This window comes from Vigna unguiculata, chromosome 4, assembly GCF_004118075.2.
Source record: "Vigna unguiculata cultivar IT97K-499-35 chromosome 4, ASM411807v1, whole genome shotgun sequence".
NCBI lineage: Eukaryota > Viridiplantae > Streptophyta > Magnoliopsida > Fabales > Fabaceae > Vigna > Vigna unguiculata.
This window is the reverse complement of record NC_040282.1, coordinates 10091317-10097048: the sequence shown is the minus strand read 5'-3', so window position 1 is coordinate 10097048 and position 5732 is coordinate 10091317. Positions and strand designations below refer to the sequence as shown.

The 5732-nt window shown below is 44.1% G+C and overlaps 1 non-coding gene across 1 annotated transcript; it reads right to left on the bottom strand.

Annotated features, from left to right (window-relative positions):
- Nucleotides 1-719: 719 nt before the first annotated feature.
- Nucleotides 720-828, bottom strand: LOC114182800. The gene has a single exon (XR_003604236.1). It is a non-coding gene; the product is annotated as a small nucleolar RNA R71 (small nucleolar RNA).
- Nucleotides 829-5732: the final 4904 nt, after the last annotated feature.

Below are 5732 nucleotides of genomic sequence, written 5' to 3'. Positions count from 1 at the left end.
GTGCTTCTGTTTGACCACTCAAAGGAATATCCTACCAATTTTCAAGTCATTTGAAGGTCGTTTGAGTATACTTGTAGTTATACCCTTTGTTATGCCAATATCACCACAATTAATGCTTTTTGGTGCATGACTAGGGGAAACCCAAGTGAATTACAACCATTTGACCCTGAAATTGATAGGACATTCCATAGAGGAAGTAGGCATCCTAGGAATCCATCTTTGCATGCTGAATATTCAGTGACATTTCCTGATTCTTCTGATTCTCATCACATTCCTGACACTCCTCATTCTTTGCATTCTGAGCATACTGTATATTCTGAGCATTTTCATACTGATAACATGGCTCAACCTCCTCCACCTCATGAGAGAACCATGAGTGAGCTCACTGCACCAGAGTTCACTTATGATAGTTTATGCATACAATACCCTGAGGAGGAGGTTCCATATGTGCTGAAAACTGGTTTGATACACTTGTTGCCAAAGTTTCATGGTCTTGCAGGTGAGGACCCGTGCAAACACTTGAAGCAGTTTCATGTCGTCTGTTCTACCATGAAGCCTGCAGATGTACAAGAGGACCATGTATACTTGAAGGCTTTCCCTCATTCCTTGGAGGGTAATGCGAAAGACTGGCTGTACTACCTAGCACCCAGGTCCATCACAAGCTGGGATGACCTGAAGAGATTGTTCCTTGCCAAGTTCTTTCCTGCTTCAAGGACAACAGCCATACGGAAGGAGATTTCTGGCATCAAGCAGCAATCTGGGGAGACCCTTTTTGAGTATTGGGAGAGGTTCAAGAATCTCTGTTCAAGCTGTCCACATCATCAGATTTCTGAACATCTCCTCCTGCAGTATTTTTATGAAGGCTTGCACCACATGGATCGAAATATGATTGATGCCGCAAGTGGTGGTGCCCTTGGTAACATAACCCTAGCTGCAGCCAGACAACTGATAGAGAACATGGCTTCAAATTCTCAACAATTTGGCACAAGGAGTGATGCCATAGTTGTTAGAGGTGTTCATGATGTAGGAGCAGCCGAGTACACGAAGAAGTTGGAGAGTAAGATTGATGCTCTTACCACACTGGTCAACCAACTTGCTTCCAATCAGAGAGCTCCTGCTGCAAGAGTTTGTGGCCTTTGTACATCTGTTAATCACTTTACAGACTCTTGCCCAGCATTGCAACAACAGGCTTCTTCTTCTACACCAGTGGATACCCCTCAAGCCTATGCAGCAAATATTTTCAACAACAATAGGCCCCAACAGCAACAACAAAACCACCATGATTTGTCAACCAACAGATATAATCCAGGATGGAGGAATCACCCTAATTTGAGATGGGGAAACCAGGGTAACTAGCAGCCCCAACAATTTCAAAATGTGCAACCACCTCCACAACAAAGAGTTGCACCTGCACCACAAGCTGCTCCTGTTCCACCTGTACCCACACCAGCTCCTGCTGCAGCACCTGCACCTACACCTTCTTCTTCTACTTCATTGGAGGAGTTAGTCAGGATGATGACCCTTCAAAATATACAATTTCAGCAGGAGACTAGAGCCGCAATCCAGAGTTTGACAAATCAAATGGGGCAGATGGCCACTCAGCTAAACCAGGCACAGGCTCAGAATTCTGACAAGCTTCCATCACAAACGGTGGAAAATTCGAGGAATGTGAGTGCCATTACTTTGAGATCTGGGAAGAACATTGAAGTTCCCACTTCCGAGCCTACACCTCCAAAGTAAGTCGACCCTGCCACACTTCAGAGAAAGCGTGATGCTCATGCAGTTGGTCCTTCCACATCTGGTGCGACTTCTACACCTTCCACCTCTACTGCTGCACCTTCCATACCTCTTCCTTTCCCTCCAAGAGCCATTCCAAGAAAAAAGATGGAAGAGGTTGACAGGGAGATCTTGGAAACTTTTAGGAAGATGGAGGTGAACATACCTCTGTTGGATGCCATTAAACAGATTCCCAGATATGCAAAGTTCTTGAAGGAGCTATGCACGCACAAGAAGAGGCTAAAGGGAAACGAAAAGATCAGCATGGGCAGAAACGTGTCAGCATTGATAGGTAAATCTGTTCCTCAGATTCCTGAGAAGTGCAAGGACCCAGGTACATTTTGTGTACCTTGCATCATAGGTAACAATAAATTTGAAAATGCAATGCTTGATCTTGGTGCTTCAATAAATGTAATGCCTCTGTCTATTTTTAAATCTCTTTCTCTTGGACCCCTGCAACCTACGGGTGTGGTGATTCAGTTGGCAAATAGAAGTGTTGCCCACCCCGCAGGTTTGGTTGATGATGTTTTGGTTCGTGTTGGTGAATTGATTTTCCCTGCTGATTTTTACATTCTTGATATGGAAGAGGGATTTTCACATGGTTCTGCACCAATCATTTTAGGCAGACCATTTTTGAAAACTGCACGAACCAAAATTGATGTCCATGCAGGTACTTTGTCCATGGAGTTTGATGATATTGTTGTGCGATTCAACATTCTGGATGCCATGAAACATCCTTCTGAGGATCATTCTGTTTTTCACGTGGACATTATTGATGATGCTGTTGATGGATTGATTTCTGATTTCCACTCTTTGCATACATTAAAACATTCATCCGTGTCTGAGTTATCTGAATTTGCATGCATTGATGTTCTTCATTCTTATTTTGATTCTGATGATGCTAAATATGATGTGGATAATGTTGAATGTACACAGTTTGACTCTCTGGATGTTGTACCTATTCACTTTGATGTTATACAATCAGGTTGCACTAACCATGTTGCAGGAAGTACATATGCATCTGATTGTTATGCTCAGGTACAGGCTGTGGAACCCATTTCTCCCTCCCCTCTGGTTCCTGATATTCAGCCAGCATCCAGTACTCTAGAGTTGAAACCACTGCCAGACAACCTCAAGTATGTCTACTTAGAGGAGGAGGACAAACTGCCTGTCATCATTTCCACCTCCCTCACTGCTGAACAAGAGCAGAGGTTGTTGCAAGTTCTTAAGAAGCATAAGAAGGCAATTGGATGGACATTGGCTGACATCCCTGGTATTAGCCCATCAACATGCATGCACAGGATATTGTTGGAAGGTGGAGCAAAGCCAGTGAGACAGCCATAGAGGCGACTCAACCCTGTCATCTCGGATGTTGTAAAGAAGGAGGTGACCAAGCTTCTACAAGCTGGGATCATCTACCCCATTTCTGACAGTCAGTGGGTTAGCCCCATCCATGTTGTTCCAAAGAAGACTGGCCTCACTGTAGTCAAGAATGAAAAAGAGGAGTTGATTCCAACAAGAGTGCAAAACAGTTGGAGGGTTTGCATTGACTACAGAAGGCTAAATCAAGAAACCAGAAAAGACCACTTCCCCCTGCCTTTTATTGATCAGATGCTTGAGCGCTTGGCAGGTAAGTCCCACTATTGCTTTCTTGATGGGTTTTCTGGTTATTTTCAAATTCACATTGCACCTGAGGACCAAGAGAAAACCACATTCACCTGCCCCTTTGGCACTTTTGCCTATAGGAGGATGTCGTTTGGCCTATGCAATGCCCCTGGCACATTCCAGCGGTGCATGCTAAGCATTTTTAGTGATTTTCTTGAAAAATGCATAGAGGTGTTTATGGACGACTTTACTGTATATGGGTCCTCATTTGATGCATGTTTGGATAGTTTGGACAGAGTTTTAAACAGGTGCATCCAATCTAACCTTGTTCTCAATTTTGAGAAATGTCATTTCGTGGTAGAACAAGGCATAGTATTGGGGCACATAATTTCAAAAAAGGGCACTGAAGTTGACCCTGCCAAGATCTCAATTCTTTCACAATTGCCTTACCCCTCTTCTGTGCGAGAGGTTCGTTCTTTTCTTGGCCATGCAGGGTTTTACAGGCGCTTCATTCAAGACTTCAGTAAGAAGGCCCTCCCACTGTCCAACCTATTGCAAAAGGATGTTGACTTCATCTTTGATGAAGGATGCAAAGAGGCTTTTGATTGCCTCAAGAAGGCCCTGACCACAACTCCAATCATTCAGGCGCCCAACTGGACAGCCCCATTTGAGCTTATGTGTGATGCATCCAACTATGCATTAGGGGCTGTTCTAGCTCAAAGGATTGATAAGCAGCCGAGGGTAATCTACTACGCCTCCAGGACATTAGATATTGCCCAATCAAATTACACCACAACAGAAAAAGAGCTCCTTGCAGTAGTTTTTTCACTTGAAAAGTTTCGATCTTATCTACTTGGTTCTCCTGTTGTTGTGTTTACTGACCATGCAGCTCTTAAGTACCTGTTGAAGAAGGCAGAATCAAAACCTCGGCTGATAAGATGGATGCTCTGGCTCCAAGAATTTGATTTGGAGATCCGTGATAGGAGCGGAGCACAAAACCTGGTTGCAGACCACCTAAGCAGGATTGAGAGGTCTACTGATGATGCTTCACCGATCCGAGATGACTTTCCCGATGAAAGTTTGTTGACACTCTCTACTTCTTCCTCACCTTGGTTTGCTAACATTGTTAATTATCTTACTGCTTCTGTTTTTCCTCCCCTAGCATCCAGAGCTCAATATGATAAACTCAAGAGCGATGCTAGGTATTACATTTGGGATGACTCCTATCTGTGGAAAATGTGCAGTGATCAGGTTACCAGGAGATGCATTCCAGACCATGAGATTGACTCGGTCCTCAAATTTTGTCATTCATTTGCACCTGGTGGTCACCTTAGCACACAAAGGACAGCTCGTAAGGTGCTAGATTGCGGATTTTATTGGCCCACCATCTTCAAAGATGCGTGGAGGATTTGTAGCACATGTGAGGAATGCCAACGAGCAGGAGGAGCCATTTCTTGGAGACAACAGATGCCTCAACAACCCATGCTATTTTGTGAGGTGTTTGACGTCTGGGGTATAGATTTCATGGGCCCTTTCCCTGTCTCTTTTGGTTTCACTTACATCTTGCTGTTGATTATGTTTCAAAATGGGTGGAAGCCAAAGCCACTAGAACTAATGATGCCCGAGTTGTTGTGGATTTTGTTAGGTCTCACATATTTGCAGGTTTGGAGTTCCTCGAGCTATTGTTAGTGACCAAGGCACCCATTTTTGCAACAGATCCTTGGGGGTTTTGCTTCAAAAGTATGGGGTTGTGCACAAACTTTCTACACCATATCACCCCCAAACTAATGGGCAAGCTGAGATCTCAAACAGAGAAATCAAGAGGATCTTGGAGAAGATTGTGCAGCCCAACAGGAAGGATTAGAGCAATAGACTTGAGGACGCTCTATGGGCTCACAGGACTGCTTACAAGGCACCTATAGGGATGTCTCCTTATCGGGTTGTCTTTGGTAAGCCATGCCACCTTCCAGTGGATATAGAGCATCGAGCCTATTGGGCTGTCAAGTCATGCAACTGCTCTCTTGATCAAGCTGGGGAGGAAAGAAAGCTGCAGTTGAACGAGTTGGATGAGATCCGTTTGGAGGCATATCAGAACTCTATGTTCTACAAGGAGAAGACCAAGAGATTCCATGATAGCTCCATTGCTAGAAAGGAGTTTGTTGTTGGTCAGCAAGTTTTACTGTATAACTCCAGACTTGGACTCATGGGGGGTAAGTTGAGATCAAAGTGGATTGGTCCTTTTGTTGTCAGTAATGTTTATCCTTATGGTGCAGTTGAAATCAAAAGCCAGTCCATAGATAAGAGCTTCAAAGTGAATGGGCATCGTCTTAAGCCATTCCTCAGCAATCCTG